Genomic DNA, 24,742 nt, shown 5'->3' with positions numbered 1-24,742 from the left:
TTCCAATTTCTATGTTTTGTATTAATGGATGTTAAGTGCTCATCGCCGCCTGCACACTTCTGCAACATCGGAAGAAACACCAGACCATTGTTGGACTTTTAGCACCATACAACTAATTTAACTCGGACAGCGACCAGTCTCGGCGGCGTACGACGTGACACTCAATAGTTTTGTCTCCCCAAGATTGCTTAGCGGCCGTGTAAGTCGTTTGTATGTTTGAGTGCATCGATTCGGACGATCTGGTATGAAGTTAAAGTACTGTTCTATTACTGTATTGTGCTTTTAGGCCATGTTTCCGAACACACATATTTTAAATAAAATTACCTACTTAAACAGTAAAAACGTAACCGACATCTCCGACCGCGTTTACTCTATTATTATTATTGTGTATGTAACAACGCATACGCAGCGAATCTCTATGCAACTTTTCATTGTTATATTTCGTTTGTTATGAAAGAGGAGGATAAAAGAGCATACGGGTCACCTGATGCTAGGTGATCACCGCCGCCCACATGCTCTTGAAACACCAGAGGAAGCACAGGAGCGTGCCCGACCTTTTTGAATGTTGTAACATCACGCTTTTATAGAAGGTACAATGTTGTATCGTATGTCGTAACACCGCACAAGAAAGTTTAAAATCGCAAGACATCCACATAAAAATATCAATTGATAATTTTATAGATATGTATGCAAATAATCGAATTTTAAACAACACCAGGAACAAACATAGACTTGTTAAATGCCTAATAATCGGTAAATAGTTGGTATGATAATAAGCTGAGTTAGTAAGTTTTTTTATGGGCGATGTATCTATATTATATGGTTTAACAACATGATCCCAGAACATGTACAAAACAAATGTGTTACGAAATAAAAAAGTATAGTTAAAAACGACTGTGTGGTAAAGATAACATAACATAAATGACTAATATGATACTGCAGATTCCTAATGGAGCGACCGACCTCGGACTTTTTAAACAATACATATTATCGTAAAAAAGATTTATAGAAAAAATAAGCTCCTTGTGTTACTTGAGCCCTATCTTCTTAGGTCTGAGGCATATATTTTTGAATGGTTGAGTGTTTATTATAGACTGACAATACATTAGCGTGTAGACAAACAAAGCGTGCGAGAGAGAAGAACACCTCCAACGGAAATACAGCAGGATAGAAAAGGAAAGCGAATATACAGATTGGTTTTTTGAGAAGGGCGGTGATGGCCAAGTTACAGAGTCCATTGGTCACATAATACAGGTTGTATTTTTTTTTTGAAAAATCATTCGGTTCGATTTCTGGCAAAAGTTCAAGAAACTTTGTAAAACGAAATATGCAGTTGTTAGTTTCTTATAAATAAAACACTTTTAAAGGATTAAAGCGCACTACACCCCACGCTTTTTTTTGCACTATTTTCAATTTAAATTTATTTTCTATTTTTTAGTTGAATTTTATATAAAGCGTGCTTTTTATTTTTTTTAACTATTATTTATTACATTAGATTTTTGCGTAAAAGTTACTTTTACGGTTTTTATTATTATTTTAGTTAACCCGTCGTTTCAAGACATTTCCAGATCTCGTTTTAAGGGACTATATATGACTCCTTTCACGACTTTTCTCTATGTCTCGTAGTTACTGACTTGGCCATCACCGCCCTTCTCAAAACACCACCCTTTATTGTTACTGTAACCGAGTTTGATTGACAAGTCGTACACAGTCAGCCAGGCTTTGCATAATTTGCATTAGCTTAGGAGCATGTTGCATATAAAACCCGAGCTAACGCACACTTTGATAAATAAAAATTGGTCACACATTACTGGTCTGTTCTAAGGCTGAGATATATAGACCGTATTTAGACTTTACTTACATAAAACATTTAGCGTAATCTTTTATTTCGTTTTTATAGTCATTTGACAGCTGAAATTATACTGAGCTTAAGCTAAGACAGACCAATGCAAAAATCAAGTTCGCGTTTTATCACACTCAGCAAAGTTGTACGTAAATAAAGTAGCTGTATAATAATGTATGTGCAATAAAGATGATCGATTTACGATCTAAAAGGGGAGATCCCTTTGTCCCTTATGACAAGCATGATTAGATTTAAAATCCTACACGTGACCTCCTCTGTATAAAAACTCCATCACTGACACATGACGTATAAGGCAACACTACATTAGTGAGACACATAGTGTCTCACTAATATTGCTAATGATCCTTCAGACGATTTTACTCACACATAGCTCGTATTATTATGTGCATAATGTTGATAATTGTACACCATATCGACAGGGCTGTAGGCGTTAGAAAGTCGTGATATTCCCGATAAGTTATATCTTAACTGTATATATTTAGTTATGGCTTATGAGAGCAATAGTCTTTATGAAATGACTTGTCCTGAATGAGTGACTGTGAAATGTGACGGTAAGAGAAAGACCTGCCCATTGCAATGCCATATCGCTCAGGATTCTTAATTCAAGCCAAAATTCTATACGGCATCACAATTGCGCTCGTCACTTTGAGACAAGATCTTAACTCTCATTAGCATTAATTTCTTTTAACTCGTAAATTATTCCTTTAACTCGTAAATTATTCCTTTAACTCGTAAATTATTCTTTTTACTCGTAAACATTGTTATAAAATACCGCATAAACCTTTTGCTGCTATAAAATATCGTACAAATTCTGGCAAGCGGTCACCGCCATGGAGAATGACACAGTTATATAATGCGTTGGTACGAACTGGTCATGATCGCCGGAATAGGTTGGATGAGGGCAGCGCATGACTGATCGTCGTGGAGATATTTGGGGGAGGCCTTTGTCCAGCAGTGGACGTCTGCAGGCTGAAATAATGATGACTATGGTGACTCATTATTGGACTTTTAGTAAGGAAACCTATTTTTTTTTGAAAATGTAATATACCCTGTCATCCGGAGATAGTGTAGCTTCACAACAATGAAAGTATTTTCATTTCGGTTCAGCAGTTTCCGAGCCTATTCGAGGCAAACAAACAATAAAATCTTTTGTCTTTCTAATATTAGTATAGATTATATATAATTGATTGAAATTGATAAGTGAGAAGGTTTTATAACCTGATGAAGGAATATAATTTTTTCAATATGTTTCCAGAGTTTGTTAACTATGGGTCTTATGAGGTAGCTTATAGTTGTTCAGAAGGCAATGGAGAGGGTTATGATTGGAGTTTCATGGAATCAGAAATGAGGAGACCCATATAAGAACCAAAGTAGCCAAAATAGCATAGATGGTTGCAAAACTGAAGTGGCAGTGGGCAGGGCACATAGCTTGACGGACAGATGGCCGTTGGGGCAGTAAAGTCCTCAAATGGTGACCACATACCAGAAGATGTTGTGTGTAGGGCCCACACAGGACCAATTGTCATGGTGATCTTTGGGATGATGATGATGATAAGGCAAAAAGCACAGCAAATTTGTGGAGAGCTCTAAATGGGACACTCTACACAGAATGACCACTTACAAGATGGGTGGAGGATATTAACAATTTTGGCTGGTCTGGGTTGGATGCCAACAGCCCAAGAGAGAAAACTGGGCTTCTTAGGAGAAGACCCTTACCTGCAGAAGGGTTCTTGCAGATTAATAAAATTTTAAATATATTTTTTTACTTATATGTATCTTGCGGTCAGTCTTGAGAACTATAAGCAGATGAGATATTGACAATATGCTATGCAGATACTCCCTATGGAGCCCACTCTTTTGTATTTGTAGTCTGGCAATTGTAGTGCTGGCTGCAAATTAGTCTAATATATCAAAGGTTTTTCAGACGTCAAGTTGTGCCCGGTATATTTAGCTGTCCTTCAAGGTAATTTGGATGTTTTTGAAGGTGTGACTTGAATCTGGAGCTGCAGTTCTTAATAAGTTTGGTGACCATTGATTGTTGTAGGATTTTTGTGTATATCTATTTTGTTGTATATACCATTGTGTGATAGATATTTGTCTCAGAATATAATCTTGTCTCCTTTGAATAATCATTACATTAGAGGCACATGCTGAACCCCATAGTTCCATTCCATACAACCAGATTGGTTTCAGCATGACATTATATATTTATATTATATTTATGCACAGGGGTTCTTGCAGATTAATTAAAATTAAAATACAATACAAATAAAATCAACTCATGAGGCCTTAAAGTAATAAGTAAGTACTAATTAGTAGCATCAAAGAAAATGAAATAAAGTATTATTATTATTATTATCTTAATACATGGATGGAATTTACTTATTGGCTGCTAAGTAGACACTTAACCTTTAGGTTGATCCTGTCATTATGAAACCGAGTAGAAAGCTACTCGGTAAATAAAGATTTAATATATAATCTATATATACTTCAAATGTTTAAGAAAATTACATAGCACCTTTAATTATACAGCATATTCAAATTGATGCATCTATCAATTATTCATAAGTTAAAATTATGCTTGAGTGATTTAGTTAACTGAATTGTATTTTAAATAATTTGTAAACTGTAAACATCGATTTTAGATGGCAATGAGTTTCTTGACACTTCTTTTGATTGACATACAGAAATGTGCATAGTTCAATAAGTAGTTGTAATTCGGCTTTTCTTAAGTAAGAAAAATGTTATTATTTAATTTATTGCTCGGGAATTTCAATAATACCTCTAGAAATATATTATATACAGTTTCATAAAAACTAATAGCTTTTTTATAAAAACTTTTAAATAATTTTAATGGTCAGTGATGAAAAGGTTATTAAATTAAATTAAATAAACATTACGAAAAAACGATAACTCAAATTTCCAATCGACTATCAAGTAATTTTTGTTTATGGTATTGAGGTCACGACTCGGAAAGAAAAAACAAAATTTCGCAAGCCTTATCGTATAAGGCAAAACATCATTTAAGTATGGACTTAACCATATACTGACTTCGACAAGTTTTTGTGTTAAGTAAATATCTTATAGAAGTTTGATAAAAACTTACCCTTTTTTCTTGGGGTTAATTTTATTTGAACGTTAAACAAAATAAACACAAACACAACTTCACAAATTCGAATTTTATTTTAGGTGACAGAGTTCTGTACAATAGTCTACCGTTTTATAATTTAAGTATCAATATCAACACAGAACGTACAGCAGTAATAATGCCATTTGGGATGTTCATTAAATTAAATAAACACAAAAAGTTAACGTAAACAAAACACGCACGACGACTACATAGAACGACCTAATCGAATCAAAATTAAACTCAATACACAGTACACACAAATGACAAACTGTAAAACTGACAACAGCTATCAAAGGTCTACCCACAGAGTACCTTTGTTTAAACTGCTGTCATTTATATTACGGTGACAGATGACAGAGACATCTTGACAAATCGTGAATTAGAGTAGTTAAGCATAATTCGTTTATGAGTTTATGAACGTGACGAAAATATTATCAGAATAATTATTATTATTACTGTGAGAGTCTTTTGCGTAGAGCCAAAATTATGCAAGTATTCTTACGTATTGAAACGAGAGAGGGTCAGGGATTGGAAATAAATACTCCGCTTCAAGAAACGAGTCTTTATTTGAGTTCACTTTCCGAACTTGCACTTCACTGCTCTGCCGCTGTTCCTCTTGTCGATGACGCCTTCAGCAGATCACCGAACACTAGTTCTCTTCTATCTTCTTCTCCTGAATCACTTTTATCAATTTCGAACTTAACTTTACAATTACGCTTATCTTATATTCTTAAAGTGATTATGACAACCTCAGAACTTTTTCTTAAATTGCGAAAAATAACATATGAAAACTTAAGTAATATGAACTCTGTAACCATAGATTTGACATCTGTCGAAATACCTAGTGTTGTACGAAAATGAATAAACATATCGATAAGTAAGTGAGAACTAGAAATGATGTAATCAGGGTTGATAAGGTGTATACCTAATCGATAAATTACGTCGTAAGCTAAAATAATAATAGACCATTATTTTTTCTTAGTTATAGTTTTATTTAAAAGGATGGCCAATATTTAGCTCAATTCAAATAAAATGAAGACAGCGTACAGAAATAGTCTTAGAAAGTTACGATAACAATATTATTTTTACCTGGGAAGCAATACACGCAAACATAGTTTTTTTTTATTAGTATTCATTGTTATTCTCTATACCCAGGGCCCAGTAAGACATGAGATTTTATAAACGGTACTGGTTCTATAGTACATAATGCGCGTGCGGAAAGAAAATTTACAAAACAAGCAGTAACGAATGATTAATAAGAAGCTATAAGTACTGATGAAGTATTAATAATCTTGTTTCTCTTATGATATATGATATACATATGCTACAATGATGGCAAACATTCCTAGAATTCATGGTATCGATCTATTTTTTACAATTCTATGACGTATTTCCTCTACTCCATGACCAGTTGGAGGCTCCTTTCCACGGGATGCGTACTGGATGGAGACTTGACATCTTATGTCTCAAGGTGATCAGCGCATTTGTAGCTCAGAATTTTTGGGTTTTTTAACAATGGGCAGGGCGTATCAATTATCTCCTGCTCGTCTCATCCCTTATATTCATTAAAAAAATGTGATGAGGTTTTTCTTCTACTCCACCTCGACTCAATCTAAAATATTAAAATTTAATTTAAAAAAATTGTATCGTTATATTTAAAAATAAACATTTATTGAGTTTAACTGGAATCTTACACATTGAATTTTGAATTCATCGTAGTCTGTCTTGTACAAAATTACCACAACTATATTATAACATTTTGCTTACTTACACCCTTATCGCATGATGCATGGGAAAGAGCAATACTTGAATACAATTTATAAAGATAAAATTTATTTAGATAAAATTTGTTCGATATTTATCTACATGCATGCACTTGTTGAGTAGCGGGATATTTTTATTGCTTACATTAATTATTCTAACATAAGTATCATCGATTAAACGTAAAGGTAAATAAACCATACATCGTTTTCATTTTAATTGTATATTTTGCACAACCCTTAAAATATATTAATTGTGTTTAAATCGGAAAATTATAATTACCGATTACTTATAGGAAATCCCTTCGTTGCACATATTTCTATTGAGGCTATGATTTCTATAGTTAAAAATGGCACAATAAGGCATATTTGTATTTTTTAAGAGATAATTATGCTTCACTTCACGTCACATTAGTGGTCTCACTTGAGACTCGAGTAGGTACATTTGTACACAATAGTGGCGACAGGGTAACACCCACATGCCACTTCCACTAGTTTTTTCTGTTCCGTGGTAGATACCCCTGGATCTGTTCTATTTTCAAAATGATTCCAAAGGGAATGGAATGAAAGCATTCCGCCTTTAAATTATAATTGTACCAGATTGACACGCCACGTTTGGCACTACAAGTCAGCAGATTGGGATAGGATGCGTTCCTTTTTTGCATCCTACCCTTGGGGCAGGGTTTGTTTCCCTTCGGATGATCCTAGTGCCTGCGCCGGATATTTTTATACCAAGCTCTGTAGTACCGATCGGTGGCAGATCACAGCCCTGGTTCGATGCATCAGTTAAAGCAGCATCTGACTGCAAAAAGCAGGCGTATCGAACTTGGGTTGCGGCGCTGGGCACAAAGGATCCGAACTGCATAGTTCTTAAGAGTCCTATTACGAATCGTCAACGCTCGCTTATAGCGTCCGAGCGCTAGTGTTCGTTTGCAATACACGAAATTACGTTGGTGTGCGTTGGGAGTACAACTATGGTTCACAAAACAATTTTGATACAAAAGTAAAATTTTCGTAAGACATTTTTAACTTTATTTATTAAAACGGCTTTGGGTATGAGATGGGACAAAATTGCGAACCCACTACACTCACCCTGACCTCCAAATGGTCCGAAACTAGTCGGCACCCAAAACGATAAACTGTGAGTAAAGCCGTGTTAATTAAATAAAATTTTGATATTAGTCTGAATATGATAATGTATATATTTTTTAATCCAGAGTCTGAACACTATTCGGCAGGCAATCAGGGGTAAAATATGAAAACACCCAAAAAGAGTCCACAAATTAGAAATACATATATATATATATATATATATATATAATATAAAAAACATATAATTGTATATATAAAAAAAATATCCTCTTTAATAAAAAAAAAACAGAGTTTGAGAAAAAAAAAATACAAAAATATCTCTCGCATTGGCATTGATCGTGCTTTACGGGGATCAATCAACTTGGGAAGTACACAGTTATAGTAAAATGTTTTCAACTTCGGTAACATTTTGTCACGCCAAAATAAATCATCTTTACAAACTTAAACGACTTTCATCGGGTTCATCCCCAGTCCACACCGAAAACAAACAGACATTTTTATCAGCAATATGGAGCTCGCCTTGGACTTGGTTCCGTAGTCATGATTCCGATCTAAAATAACTTCAGAGGGATCATTCAATTTGAAGCATATCAGCTTCTTTTGTCGAATAGCTTCTTCAAAATCGAATCCAAACGTGGAGAAGGGGCACTTTATTTCCACCAAACCATCTTCAAACAATCTATCCGGAGTGGCTCCTAAGAAAAAAAGTTTCATGTCAATGAACAATCCACACTTGTAATATATAATAATGTTCTCTTGAATGCTTAGTTTTGCCAATGCTCTGGATTCATTTTCTTTTCCATGTTTCACTGTAGGTATGCGGTCAAGGCTATAACTGTATAAAACATTCTTCACAAGAGGTGCAGAGTTCTGGTTTGGCCGTCTTTTGCCAATTTCACTAAATATTGACGCAGTTATAATACATCTACGCAATTCTAGCCATAAAGCAGTTTAGTGCTGCAAAATAGTGCTCCTTTCTATGTCTTGCCGGTTTAAAGCCTGTTGTTTCAAATGATTTAAGAAAATCCTTTTTGCTAGTTCATATTGGTCACTGTCCATATCTGGACGTTCACAGTTTTGACCGTAGTTTGAGACTGTACTAGCAAAATTAAGCTTTCTGCGATGATGGGACAGGTGTTTTAAATTTTGAGGATGTCTTGCTTCTTCAACGCATTTCAGATACTTTCCTGAACTTTGGTCGAAGACAGACTTATATAATGTGTACTGTGGTTTCCTAGTGTTGAAGGCTACTACTGCTGCATAATATCTCACACTATAGGAGTCTTTAAGAGAAAAATTTACTCTTTTGCCACTCACCATTTTGGCCACGACACTGTTGAACTGTTCAGCACGATTATTTGTGAAGGTGTGTAAAAGGCTTCATGAGTGGAAGGCAAGTTGAGAGACATTCTTTTCCAACTTTAACATCAAAGTCGCTGCCGTCGAGTCATGAATGGGCTCTTGTTTTCGCTCTTACTTATAGTAGTAGAGAGCTACTACTGTAAGTTGTAAGAGTACAAAGATTTCGGTCTCCAAACACACGCCGTGGACTGTTGACCCGCCTTCGTACGCCGAGTTCGTTACTGCGATCAACCGTTTAAAAAATGGTAAATCACCTGGTTCGGACAGTCTGTCTTCTGAAATTTTCAAATACGGTGGGACCGAGTATCAGGTCCAGACTTTTTGAACTTATCAAACTGATTTGGAATGTTGAGATGGTTCCACAGGACTGGAAGGATGCTTCTATTAGCAAGCTATATAAAGGCATAGGGGACCTCTCTGATTGTGGCTCGTTTAGAGGCATTGCATTGCTTTCCACAGCTGGCAAAATTCTGGCGCACATCATCAATAGTCGCCTTAGTAATTTAGCTGAATGCTTCCTTCTGGAGACCCAGTGCGGGTTCAGACCTAAAAGAGGTACGGTTGATGCCATCTTTGTAGTCAAGCAACTTCAAGAAAAAGTTTTGAACAACACCGCGACCTCTATTTATGTTTTGTGGACCTGGAAAAGGCCATTGACCGTGTTTCTAGGACCACCCTCTGGATTGTTCTAGAAAAATGTGGCTGTCCTGCAAAGTTCGTAAATTTAGTGCGCCAGTTCCACGAAGGCATGACAGCCCGTGTGCGTCACGAAAACAACTTTACAGACCAGTTCCCAGTCACTAGCGGTGTCAAGCAAGGCTGTGTAATGGCTCCGACCCTTTTCGCTATCTACTTCGCTGCAGTAATGAATGACGCTCTTAAAAGCTGTAATGACAAGATTACCATAAATGTCCGCATGAACAAAAGCGTTTTCGACCTCGCACGTCTCAGAGCAAAACGCAAAATAGACTCTGTTTCAGTAATAGATGTTCTGTATGCCGACGATGTCTGCCTTATGGCTGACAGTTTGAACGACCTACAGAGTTTTTTGGACAAATTAGATGAGTCCTGTCGTAAATTCGGCTTAATAGTCAGTGCTTCTAAGACCCAGATTCTAAAACAACCTGCGAAAGGTAAATCTGCGGACGATGGTGTTGTTTACCTACGAGGAACACCACTGCCAGAAGTAGGTACCTTCCGGTACCTTGGAACTATTTTGCGCAGTGATAATCGTCTAGAGTCTGAGATCTCTGCGCGAGTCGCTAAAGCAGCTGCAGCTTTCGGTGGTTGGTTAACCGACGAGTTTGGAAATCACATGACCTGAAACTCCACACAAAACTCGCTGTCTACAGGGCCATAATCTTACCATTGTTGCTCTATGCCTTGGAGACCTGGTGTCTTTACAAGGGTACAAGGGTCTTTAGCAGACGCCTTGATACCTTCCACATGAAGTGTCTTCGGGCGATACTTCAGGTGAGAAGGCAGGATCGTGTGCAAAACTCGGAGGTTCTACGTCAAGCTAAGCTGGAATGGAGTGTATGCTAATGAAAGGCCAACTACGCTGGTGTGGACACCTTGTACGCATGGAGTCTTCCAGATTACCAAAAAAGGTATTTTACTCTGAGCCTTGCTCAGGTAAACGAAAGCCTGGAGGACAGTTTCTGCGTTACAGGGATGTCTTAAACGCCACTTGACTGCTATTGGCATGTCTAGTGAGTCATGGGAGGAGCTTGCAACGCAGAGGTCGGAGTGGCGAACTGCTGTCAACACGGGTATAGAAAACTTTGAGCGTTCCCGTCTTGAAGACCTTGACGCCAAACGCCTGATCCGAAAAACTCGACCCAAGCCCTCCTACAACTATACTCGCAATTCAAGTGGGTCTCTTTACTGAGCTTCTTGCAATAGGACCTTCAAAACAAAATTTGGTTTTGCGAGTCATGCTCGCGCTCATGCAAGAGCCCAGACGAAGACGAGCTAAGGGTGTCGACGGATACGTCTAGGAGGACATCATCATCATAAACATGTCTTCTTGTAATTTTTTTATTTTATCTGATAAAGTGCCAACTTCCGATTTCCTATATTTTATAGCAGATCGTATTTCAGTTCGTAGTCTGGTCAGACGCTCTCCCGTCAACAGTTTGCGATCAGATAGTGGAACAGACGTATCCTTCTATAGCTGCAATTCCTGCCATCATAATTTCGTAGGAGATCGTTAGTGCATCCTATTTTCTGAACATGAATATCTGAATATGGCCAAATTTCTAAAATATATTAATAAGTACTAGCGTCCCCATCAGTAATCAACATCCCGGACTACTACGCTGTTATACGGAATAGAATAGCGGGTTTCTGGGAAACCGGCTGTAATTCTAATAATAAGATGATTAAAGTCGGCGCTGAAGCATCCTTGACAATGTGTTTTACAAACACTGGCTAAGGGTACACCAGATCCCTAACGTAAAATGACTTTTCCTATAAGTGACTTTAATTTTATATTAATTTATTAATTATCTTCATACATATATTTTTTTTTATAATTTTTAAATATTTTGACTACCTACTTATATGTAAACATGTTTTATATGGGTCCCTGACCTGCACTAATATGAATAAATAAAATGTGTTATATATCAGACCTCTTTTTTCCACCGACTGCTAATATAGCCTGTTCTATAGAAGTCGACGAACTCGTATGATTTTTAGTGCATATATGTGCTCGAAGTTCTTCTTTTTCGCGTTAGTTATATTCGTTTCGAACTCCTACGTCTCCTATGACTTTACCTGTATGTTCGCCAATTATTGCCTTAACACCAGAAAGAGCCGAATAATTACTTTTATACGACCTCTTGCTCCAACAAGCATCTGCTTCCACAGGTATCATGGGAATGCCCGCGTGGCTGACATCACCCCGTAATATGGCTGCATCCTTTTCTTCTTTGGCAGCGTCTTTCATCGTTTTTTCGGCAGCAAATTTCCACATTTCAGAAAGAGAATCATGTGTTTTGCTGTATGTACGAAATGGTACTGTGGGCCATATATATATTTTTTTATTTATTCGTTTCCAATCAACATGTATTAAACTTTAAAAAATTAATCTACTTAAAGCATATCATGAGTAACATATACAGCAATTAAATAGAAACACTTATGATGCCGTGATATATAACTTTAATATATGTAGAATTCTACACTGAAAAAGTAGATTATTTTATGTTACTCTCACGACTTAGGCAAATACATGTAAGTGGGTTAACTAATAAAAAATATATTCAAAAATTTAAAACACACATAAGATTATATCCTAAATATTATAACATAAAATGAGCCAAAACATTTATTTAATATGATGTAAAAAATACTTAGAGGATCAAATTATTTCGATCGGCGTACACTAGTCGATAATAATAGCGATCTCCGGACGACTGCGCGCGAAAATTTCGTGGGTCCCACTTCGACAAGCGCTCGCGCCAGACTGAGGAGCTAATTGAATTGATGCAGAATATATAGTACTTTAATTTCATTTATTGTAATTTTGTCTTATTATATTGACAAACGCAAACCAAGTTTATTTGATAAAATTGTATTTATTTGGCATATAATAGACGCTGAATCAAGACATTTATGGCCTATATTAGATTTTCTTTATGATTTTTTCCTTGAAAACTCAGGGAATTTAAAGAAATTCTAGAACTCCAATAAACAAGTAAAACATTCAACTTATCATATAGTAATTATAGTTTTTATAAGAATTAAATGTTACAGTGTGAATTAGAGCTTCAAAGTTCCATCGGCGGCGGTTTTTCTTGCAAACTGAGTTCTAAAAATATTTATAGTAGATTACATGAAAAGAAAAATGAAAATGTGTAACTCTAACTTACAAGAGGAAGAATCGTATTATCGTTATTCATAATCATATAATTAAAATATCTTACTGCTGCTGAGAATTACAGCGTCAAAAATCATGAATTTGCATAAAAAATTAAATAGGACTCTTAAGAGGAAATACAACCGTGCCTCCAGATTTTTTAAGCGGAAAATCGCCCGTGCAAAGTCAAAACACGTCGTGAAAATCGGCGAGCAGCTTTCCAGTTACCCGACCGGAACACGCAAGTTCTGGTCGTTGTCGAAAGCTGCTCTTGGTAACTTCAGCCAGCCGTCCATGCCGCCGTTGCACATGAGGAATGACATCCTGGCCCATACGGCAAAAGAGAAAGCCGATCTCTTGTGCGCTCTTTTCGCCTCCAACTCGACTCTTGACGACAACGGAAAAACACCGCCGACCATCCCGCGGTGTCAGAGCTCTATGCCTGAAGTACAGTTCAGACAGAAAACTGTTAGGCGAGCTCTGTTTTCGTTGGACGTCAGGAAGTCGAGCGGGCCGGATGGCATTTCTCCAATCGTGCTTAGAACGTGTGCCCCTGAGTTGACGCCGGTGCTAACGCGTTTATTCCAGCACTCTTATTCAAAAGGCATAGTCCCTGACTCATGGAAGTCAGCCCTTGTCCATCCGATCCAAAAAAAAGGAGACAGTTCGGATCCGGCAAACTACAGGCCTATTGCTATTACCTCTCTGCTCACCAAAATTATGGAGAGCATAATTAGCCGTTAGCTCTTGGTATACCTAGAGGGTCACCAGTTGATCAACGACCGACAATACGGGTTTCGCCATGGTCGGTCGGCAGGTGATCTTCTGGTATACCTAACACATAGATGGGCTGCGGCTAACTTTCAATAGAAAGCAAGATGAAGGCCTGGCACTTAGCCTGGATATAGCGAAGGCCTTTGATCGTGTATGGCAAAAGGCGCTCCTCTCAAAACTTCCATCATTTGGGCTTCCCGAGAGCTTGTGCAAGTGGACCTCCAGCTTCCTCACTGGGCGCAGCATACAGGTCGTTGTCGACGGACATTGCTCGAACCCGAAGCCCGTGAATGCTGGAGAGCCCCAAGGCTGTGTGCTATCTCCCACGCTGTTTCTTCTGCATATCAATGATATGTTGGACACCGCCAACATTCATTGCTATGCAGACGACAGCACTGGTGATGTCGTATACATGGGCCATGCAGGTCTCTCTCGGGAAATCGTCGACCAGTGCCGGGAGAAACTTGTGTTTTCTATCGAGTCCTCTCTTGAGAAGGTCGCGGAATGGGGTAAATTGAACCTTGTCCAATTTAACCCCCAGAAGACTCAAGTTTGCGCGTTTACCACTAAAAAACCCCATTTGTCATATCACCGCTCTTCGACAACACTTCCCTTAAAGCCTGGCCTAGTATCGGAATACTGGGTCTCGAAATCTCGAGCGATTGCCAATTTTGAGGTCATCTGCAGGGCAAAGCTAAATTGGCTTCAAAGAAACTGGGCGTTATTAATAGAGCACGGCAATACTTCAAGCCGGCCCACATATTAGCGCTCTACAAAGCGCAGGTCCGGCCACACATGGAGTATTGCTGTCATCTCTGGTTTGGCGCACCCCAGTATCAGCTCGAACCATTTTACCGCGTGCAACGCAGAGCAGCTCGAATTGTCGGGGACCCAGTGCTCTTTGAGCGGCTGGATCACTTGGCGTTGCGTAGATACGTCGCTTCGTTATGTGTCTTCTACCGCATTTATCACGGGGAGTGTTCCGAAGAGCTGTTTTACCTAATTCCTGCCGCCGAATTCCACCTTCGCACGACACGCCATAAGTTAGGATATCATCCTCACCATCTGGATGTGTGGCGGTCCTCCACAGTGCGGTTTACAAGGAGCTTTCTTCCACGTACTACAAAGCTGTGGAATGAACTTCCTTGTGCGGTGTTTCCGGGACGATACGACATGAGTACCTTCAAAAAAAGCGCGTACACCTTCCTTAAAGGCCGGCAACGCTCCTGTGATTCCTCTGGTGTTGCAAGAGAATGTGGGCGGCGGTGATCACTTAACAACAGGTGACCCGTATGCTCGTTTGTCCTCCTATTCCATAAAAAGAAATTTTTTTTCATCCTGCTTACACATTTTCCGTCCTATTTTCTCTGTTCGATTTGATCCTGAACTTACTAGAAATTTCCTTTTATTAACCGACTTCAAAAAAGGAGGAGGTTCTCAATTCGTCGGTATGTTCTTTTTTTATGTTTGTTACCTCATAACTTTCGACTGGGTGAACCGATTTTGATCATTCTTTTTTTAACACTAATCGTAACTAGAGTTAGATTAATTAAATAGATTGTATAAAAATACGCAATTATTTTTATACTTTTTAGTGCATATTATATCTATTGTTTTGGAATATTGTGTTCGAAGTCGGTTGTTTTTTTGTTAATTTTTTTTACAAAACCCAAAACATTCCTAAATACTGGTAGGTGTATCGAACCCATCTGTCTCCAGAGTCTGAAGTAAACATTTTTCTGCCGGGCTACGAGTATAGTTGGCGGAGCTGTCGAAATGATCAATGTCTTGAAGTTTGACAACTCTCGTCATGTAAGTCGAAGCGTTGCTACGCGACAGTATTTATTTTTTAGGTTAAAAGACAGTGAAAGAGCACTCGCACTGAACGCGAGAGGTCGTGGGTTGGAGTCCCGCATCGTTCATAAATTTTGTTTATAAATTTAATTGGTGTAGGTCAATCAGAAATGAGGAGATCCGTAGATGGACAAAGTCATCGACATAGCCCAAATGATTGTGATACTGAAATGGCAGCGGGCACGGCACGTAGCTGTAATGGACAGATGGTTTTTGGGGCAGTAAAGTCCTCGGATGACGACCACGTACCAGAAGACGGTGTGTTGGTGGGCCCCCCACAAGATGGGCCAATGATCAAGATACGTTGAATGAGGGCAGCGCATGACTGATTGTCGTGGAGATCTTGGGGGGAGGCCTTTGTCCAGCAGTGGACGTCTTCCGGCTGATGATGATGATGATACTAGCGGATAGACAAACCAAGCGTATGAGAGAGATGAACATCTTTATCGGAGATACAACACGATAAAGAAAGGAAAGCGGATCTATTGTTACTGTGACCGATTTTGATTGACAAGTCGTAAATATTTTGCCACGCTTGGCATTCGTTCCTCAGTATATTAAATACTAGCTGACCCGGCAAACGTTGTTGTGCCATATAATTTATTTTTAGGGTTCGATGGTTTATTCTCTCTTTGACAAATATAATATACTATGAAAAAGTATTTTCATTTTTGGGATAAAGGACGACAATGCTCTTGTCATTCAATGCTCACATATCACCAGGTGGTACGCTCTTTAGTCCTCCTTCTCCATAAAAAAGATTATCCTCTAAAGAATTATGATGATGAAACAAAGTATTTTCTTTTTTCGTCAATTTTTCAATGATTTTATATTATTCTGCGATTCAGGACGGAGGCAAATCCAAGAAATAAAAAATCATGAAACTCAGTCCAGCCGTTCTCCAGATAAGTGTTCGAACAACTATACTGTGCTATGTATGTTAATTCGTACTAAGAATTTTTATGATGATTTCACCAATAGGTATAATAAATGCTATAGTTTGTAAGGATAAATAGATCGGATATATGTATATGATGTTTGATAGTAATGCAAAAGTTAAAGGTAGTTACTGCAATATATTCCTATATCCTCCTAAATTATGTTATATTTCAGTCAACATAAACATGCAGATTTTGCTTGACAACATGGCATGCCCAAATGTATGCTTGCTTCTTTTAGGGTTTGACCCTGCGATTTGTTGATAGTCATTGAAAATGCAAATAAGCAGGCGTTTAAAATTAATGACCCCTCCACCCGCAGCTGTCTGATCGCCCGCAAGCCAGTCCCACCGCCTGCCACCAGACCGCACCACAATATCACGCAGTCGGTTGTTTATCATCATCGTCCTAACTATTCAAATATTTGTTCAAATAATATAGTATAGACAGAGATTAGCTACTTTACATATCAGTTATGTTAGTGTGATTCTGATATGTAAGCTATATTATTGTAAAGTTCAATAAAATCCATTTAGTAGATTTCATGTGAAAGAGCAAAAAACATACATCCATACATCCAGACGTCCATACATTCTTACAAACTTTCCTATTTATAATATTAGTGGATACTTCTTTCGAAAGCCAGAAGGTAGGGCTGAGATTTTTACAGGTCCATACATCCAGACATCAATACATTCATCCATATTTCGTATTTATGAGTAGATACTTCTTTGGAAAGCCATAAGGTAGGGCTGAGATTTTCACAGTGTTGTAAGATTAAGTTTAGTATGTATCGATGTAACTATATATTATTATGTCTGACATAAATGACCTGTCGTTCTCACTTTTTGCCTCAGGTGGAAATGATGTCCTTCACACACAATTTTGATTTAATATGAATGATGCTATACTGGGCTATATTTTTGTAATCTTATACTTTCTCGCGGGAAACCGTCGCTTTTGTGAGATTTTTAAATTTTATAATACTTACACTTTGTTTACCGGCAATATAAGGTTGATAAATTTTACTAAATTAGGTGCATAAGTTGTTGTGTACTTCGCTATTTAAGTAAGTAGAGGTTTTTAACTGTCCCACGGGAATTATTTAATTTTCCGGGATGAAAAATATCTAAGGTGCTCACCGGAAATATAATTTATCAATGAACATGCCAAATTATGTGCATATTATGTTGTTGTGTACTTCGCTATATAAGTAAGTACAGGTTTTTAACTGTCCCACGAAAATTCTCTAATTTTCCGGGATAAAAAGTATCTAAGATGTTGACTGGCAATATAAGGTATGAACATGTCAAATTGTATTAAATTATGTGCATAAGTTGTCGTGTACTACGCTATTTAAATAAGTAGAGGTTTTCGACTTTCCCACGGGAACTCTTTAATTTTCCGGGATGAAAAGTATCAAAAGTGTTCACCGGTAATATAAGGTATCAACATGCCAAATTTTATTAAATTATGTGCATACGTTGTTGTGTTCTACGCTATTTTAGAAAGTAGAGGTTTTTTAACTGTTCCACGGGAGCTCTTCCGGAATGAAAACTATCTAAGATGTTGACCGGGGATGTAAGGAATCATCATGCAAAATTTCAATTAAATCGGTCCAATAGTTTCAGAGATAGCCCGTACAAACAGACAAACAGACAGAGATATAAGAAATTCCAAAAAAATCGGCACTTGTTCTATTTCTCTTCTTACTCGCTTTCAATCATTTTTTTTTCTTTGTACAGAAATTTGATCTCTACAGATTTATTATAAGTATAGATGAAACCACTGGTCACGCATTGTGATGTCAAGTAGACTATATGATAGTTTAGTCTTAGTCTATGCTTCAGACTAGCGGTTCATGTACACAATAGAGTAAAACAGAACGGTCTCTTTTTATTAAGTCGACCGGATACAATAACATCTATCATTAAATTCTATGAATATATCAATAATAAAAACAAAACAGAAATTATTAAAACGATAACTTTTTCATACATAAATAATTCTCAATTGTAATAATAATTGGATCATTTGAATATATTATAACCCGGGTATAAGAGCGGGAGCCAGCTGGCGTCAACACATAGTTCTCAACAGAAAGCGGCCAAAATGGCTTCTAGGATGGAAATTATTTTATTGCTTATCACCGTGTTGGTAATTGTGCAGTAAGTAAAGTAATTATGATTATGTAATATAATTATTTATAATGCGCCGATTGGACCACTACATGACAAAATGACATGGTCAACAAAATTATTTAAATAAACCACATCAATGCCGATGTGGCGTTATCTTGGGCGTCACGGGTTATCCTGCGTAAATTCGGCAGGCCGTATCAGTCGTCACGCCAGCGTTAATGAAGTCATCCGCAGGGCATTTGCTGCTCCTAATATACCAGCTGTTTTATAGCCAAATTGTATTACCCGCTGCCATGGCAAGCGTCCTAATGGAATGACGCTGGTGGCTTGGGCACGGGGAAGGGCGCTGGTGTGAGACGCGATTTGCGTTGACACTCTGGCTCTTTCTAATGTCCAAGTTACGTCAGTTGGTGCTGGGGCTGCTGCTTCAACTGTCGAAGAGAGCAAAAGTCGCAAATATTATGTCGGTCTCAGAGAATCAAACATCTTCGTGCCGTTTGGTGTCGGGCACTTGTCCCGTGGGGCCCAGAGGCGCGGAGAATGTACAATGGAAACCCAAGCACTTGCAGCTATTTCAATCAACGGATCAGTCTAGCTATCCAACCCCGAAACTGCCAGTATTGTTAGTATACTTCCTCTTAATGATAGTTATAATTAAATGTAATCATAGTATTGTAAATATCGGTATGAGATATGTTTTGTTTGAATATAATATATACAAATTTAATTTGTACCAAAATTTATTGACACTACGGTTCGAGCGATCTTATTAAGTGAGCCAACAGATCGAGTGACGTATCGACCGTAAATGTTGGTATGTATTGTTCAACTCTCAGGTTGTTTATTTATTGAAAGAAGTCAGGGATATCACTTAAAAGTAACAAACTGTTGTCGAAAACATTCTTCTACCTGTACAACATTCAAAGAAACAAAATTGACATTTTATATTTTCACTTTACAGCGGTCACAGAACGGTAAAGCCGTTTGATGAAATACAGGAGATTGATGAAATTGGGGATTTAATTGAGACAATGAAGCGAAGGGTGTCCGTGAAGATCTGTCCCTCAGGTTGTTGCAGATGTCCCGAGGAGCCAAGCACCGGTACGGCAATTTTTAGATCTAACGAGCTCCCAAAACGCTTGTCGAACAATGAAGACAAATACACCGTTGAAAAGTTTGAGCTGACTCCTAAGGTAAATATATCTTATAGTCATTAAATAAAAAAAGTGTGTTTGTACTTCTATACGTACCTACGTAAGAAGTTATTTTTCTTTGGCAGAATAAAACTAAATTCTTGAAAAAAATATTCCTCGTGCTATTTACGTTTATAGAAAAACTATATTGTAACAAAGATGGTATTAATTTATAATACCGCATTATTTAATTAAATAACGAGTGTTATTATTATATTTAATTTAATTATGTTTATGCAAAAAGAGAGATATGTTTTAAATTTTAAAACTTGTATATAAATTGAAATTACATAATGGAATTTCTTTCTCATCCGTTGGTTGTGGTTCAGTAGAAATACGTGTTACAAGAAGCTTGGTAGCTGAAGTATGATACAAACGGTCTAGTTGACCAGCTAACATTAAGCTTTCGAATTTCCGTGACAGTGTGCGCGCGCATCGTAAAAATTCACTTTTCCCAAACGCACCAAATGTTGACAACTATTTAAACTTTTGTATGACATTAAACCGTCACTTTTTAACATGACTTTAGTAATGGAAAAATAAGAAGAAAAACAAAAATAGTAGATGCACAGAAAAGCATAAGGCTCCTTAAATGGCACTGGGCAGGACATATTTGTAGGATGGACAATAATAGATGGACGAAGCGCTTAACAGAGTGGGTACCACGAGAGGAAAAAAGGCGAAAAGGGAGACCACGTAAGAGATGGAGAATCATCTTCAACTACAGATGTGGATCTCATTGGATGCGGACGGCACGAGAAAGAAATGTTTGGAAGGATTTAGGAGAGGCCTACGCTACAGAAGCGACTACTACTTTTAAATACTAATAAAATTAAACTAGTATAATAACATATTAAATTAATTAAAAATCATATATATATAACGTACAAACTAGAGTAAGATATAAAAAAAAATATAGTTGTAGTAGAAAAAAAAAGGCTATTTTTTATTTTTATATTAACATGACATTATTCATGTTTTATCGGTTATACATAATGCAAGCGGTCCCCTTATTCTTCGGAAAATATTTCCGGACGTTTTTCACACCTTAAAAGGGGGTTTAAAAGGTTCAAAATTGGTTTTTTATTATTTCCGATACTGAATTGTTATATTTGGTCATGATAATTCTGTGCATTATAATGATAAGTATCTAGAATATCAAACTATTTATTTATTTAGTTACAGAAACTGCTGGATCGTGTTGGATAAAAAGAACATGTGTCAAAAGAAAGAACGTGTGTCAAGAAGAAATGGCTTTGAAATGATATGCTTTGTGTAACGGATTAGTGAATTATTAACATTTAAGTGTAGGTAATTGTGGCAATATAATTATTATTATTTGGATACTGTATCTTAATTTACACGGTTTCATAAGCTTGGTGTACATATGTATCTATATAACGGAAGCTTTAGGTGGTTTTCGATCCGTTCGAAACTTCAAATTGATTTGAAACTAGCACACTTATCAACCACTAATGACAATGCAATAAATGAAAATTGTCTGTCCCATTTTTCTTACCTGGATCTTCAGGACTAGCTATTTTCTTCTGTCGGACTTGTTTTTGTTGCTACGAAATTATCGTTTTAGGACTAAGAAAGCAGAAATAATAGTTAAAAAAAAATAAAACACACTCTAGAACACTAAACATAAAAGCATCTTTTATGCAAATCTTATATCTTTAATTCTAATAAAATACTATTATTTGTATGTGATTGTGCTACCTATTGATAGGGTTTAAATCGGTGCTTGCCCGCTTGGCTGGTATGGTTCTAGACAAAGCTATCCCGCTCAGTCACGCGTGGCGAGTGTATGTACCTGCTTGTACATTTAGCTTGGCACCGGCTTCAGCCCTATCAATAGGTAACACAATACAAATAATAGTATCTTATTAAAATTAAACGTATAAGATCTGCATAAAAGGTGTAATAATTTAAATACACTTACCGACAAACGGCAAATTAATAATAATAATATATAAACAAACTAAATGAAAACTCATAAAAAACAGTATACAAACTATAACAGCATCATGCACAGGAACTAAAATATTCAAAATAAATGTTCATAAAATGAAAACTACAGGGCCAAACTATTTAAATTTTTATCGGACCAAATGGCAAACATTCCGCATCAAAGTAAGAAGAATCACGAAAATCTGATCATAAATCTCAGCGTAATCGGTGTACATATACATAAATATATAAAGAAACTCCTCCTTTTCGGACTCAGTTAAAAAAATTGAATTAGTTCAATTACTAATTAATAGATAAATGTACCTTTTTCCAATTCAAAATTATTGAATGTTATTTTACATTACTTAGTTTGGTTTTGTATTAAAACGAGATTCATTTTCAATATTTTTAATAAATTTGTGGGGCTTGAGCGTTTTTGACAGCTGTGGTTGAATTAATGTCACTTAGATTATGGATCGGCCTCCACTGCACTCCAACGCAAAGACTTGCATTGCTTAATCTAAGGAATGTCATTATAATTATACCTATTTTGTCTTTCATGTGCACTGTTGTTATAAAGTTGTTAAATATAAATAAAGTAAACTGAGTAGGCGACAGAGTTTCATTTCATTTTTATTTTACCTACCTTATCATTGTTTTAATCAGTTTCAATTCCAGAAGATTCGATCTTAGGTAGAAAAATCTCCATTCATCGTACCACTGCTCTTCGATATTATGTAGAGCTCTTAGCAACGTAGAATTTACGATTGAACGCCTGAGGTTTACGATTCTCTATAATTCATCAAGTTGTGAGCACGAAGAAATGCATTGTTTAACGAGTTTCCGGCATTTAACAATAGGGCTACTAAGCTACTTTTAGTAGATAGATACTGGGTACCTTAAATAAACTTCTACTATAACTACGTTAATGAATATTATGTTGTTATACCAACAATCTGTTATTTTTCAAGTGATCACCATCACTTCTGGGATTAATTGCACAACTTAAATTTATTAACGATACGGGACTCGAACCCGCGATCTCTCGCGTTCCGTGCGAGTACTCTATATGTCTTGTCCAACTCTCAGGTTGTAACAATAACAAATTGTTTAAATTTGCAAGAGCAACATCTCAAGTCAATTTCTTAATACATGGGGCACACTAAAAGTTTTGCATTTCTAGCTATTCGGAACTATTTGAATTTCGAATATTATATTTTTTGAAACGTTGCAACATTCTTAGTTATAAAAAAAAACCAATGGCGGGAAATCATTTATCAATTGTTTTTTATCACACATTAAAGTTCTACATAAGCAACGAAAATGGAATTAAGTCGAAAAGGTTTTAGAGCGATATTTTTTATGATTTTAAAAGTTCTCTCTCTCCGCAAGACTGTGCCGCTCGGCTTCAAAATGCTTTTGGGAGAGAAGCACCTTGCTTGAGCACCGTGAGGCGATGGTTTGCTGAATTTGAGAGAGGTCGGGTTTCTTTACATTAGTACTCTTCCAAACGTTGTTCTGTACATAATAAATAAAATACGTTTTTTTTATGAATTTGTCCATTATACGAGTATTTCGTAACATCAAGAATTATTTCGTAAAATATGCTCCCTGTATGCTCGATATAAAAACTATCCTATCTCTCAAGTTGGACTAAACTGCACTCCAATTATAATACCCATTAAAATCCGTTGATTAGATTAGGTGTCCACTGGAAACAAACCTCAGGATATTGGATTTATATACCTAGTCTTGCCATAAATACTGAAAAAAAGAGAAAGGTTTTCTATTGCAAATAACATTTATTACTTTTACAGTATGTTAGTTTAATACATAAATATAAAACAATTTAAAATATTAAAGCTTATTAAAGTGGTCTCCATTGGATGCAATACGGGCCAGTTATCAATAGAAGCACGCACTCTTTCCATGGGAAACTTCTTCACTACCAATGGTACCGATTGTTTTAGGGACTCCAAATATTATGGCGCTCAGAGCAAGCCGTACTCTCTAAAGCTGACCATAATTCATAACCAAGCGGATTAAGGTCGGGACTAGTCGACGGCCAGTCTTCAGCTCTGATGTAGTCCGAAACGTTCGTTTCCAACCAAGACTGCGTAGACCGAGCTATACGACCCGGCACCGAGTCTTGCTGGAAGCTCCATTCTTGGTTACTGAACATGGTGTTGTTAAGGGGCTTGACCACCTTCTGAAGAATGGTATCTTCATACACTTGTGCCGATGGTATATTAGTATGGCACAGTCACTCCTTCATAGCTAATTCCCCACCAAACCATCACTGAAGTCGGATAGTGCCCACGTTGCTCTCTGTCGACTAATTGGGAAGCTTCCTTAGAGCTTTGAGCATAAATACGGTCATTTCGTGTGTGAGAATGTTGCTCGATTGTAAAAAGATCTCATCATAAACAAAATTTTTCTGTGACCTCCCTTTGCGAACATCTTCAGTAGCTATTTCGATTTTTTCCATCCTATTCTTTTTTATATTAACAGTTAAGAAATGACAACTACGTCTTTTATAGGCCCCAAGTTCTAAATCATCTTCAAAATACGCAACATGGTTCTAGGCGGTATCATCATCTCCCGACATAAAATCTTTTGTTTTCGACGGAATTTCTTAGAATTTTTTGAGAAAAATTGCTAGTTAACATTAATAAATGATACTGAATATCCAATGCGAAAAGGGGTATCCCCATTCCCCGCAATCATGTTTAATTCTTCAATTTTTTGAGCATTATTAATTTTTTTTTCTTAATGCCCCCTCTTAACTTACTGTATGAAAAAAAAAACAAAATAAA

The 24,742-nt window shown here is 36.9% G+C and overlaps 1 protein-coding gene and 1 long non-coding RNA gene across 3 annotated transcripts in view; one reads left to right on the top strand and one right to left on the bottom strand.

Annotated features, from left to right (window-relative positions):
• The window catches only part of LOC126976075 (pleckstrin homology-like domain family B member 1), a 111,645-nt gene extending 106,422 nt beyond the window's left edge, over positions 1-5,223 (bottom strand). The window contains exon 1 of the mRNA XM_050824244.1: positions 4,971-5,223. The gene's annotated coding sequence lies outside the window, so the exon portion shown is untranslated. The remainder of the gene's footprint in view (positions 1-4,970) is intronic.
• LOC126976106 (uncharacterized) lies at positions 60-21,520 on the top strand. 2 transcript variants are annotated; one of them, XR_007731838.1, is made up of 3 exons: positions 60-199; positions 19,742-19,973; positions 21,153-21,520. It is a non-coding gene; the product is annotated as an uncharacterized LOC126976106 (long non-coding RNA). The 2 variants fall into 2 exon arrangements; XR_007731837.1 differs by lacking the exon at positions 60-199 and adding an exon at positions 18,702-18,807.
• The last annotated feature ends 3,222 nt before the right edge of the window (positions 21,521-24,742 follow it).

The sequence above is a fragment of the Leptidea sinapis genome, chromosome 39 (assembly GCF_905404315.1).
Source record: "Leptidea sinapis chromosome 39, ilLepSina1.1, whole genome shotgun sequence".
Taxonomy (NCBI): domain Eukaryota; kingdom Metazoa; phylum Arthropoda; class Insecta; order Lepidoptera; family Pieridae; genus Leptidea; species Leptidea sinapis.
The sequence above is the reverse complement of the archived record's forward strand: the minus strand, read 5'-3'. Positions and strand labels throughout refer to the sequence as shown.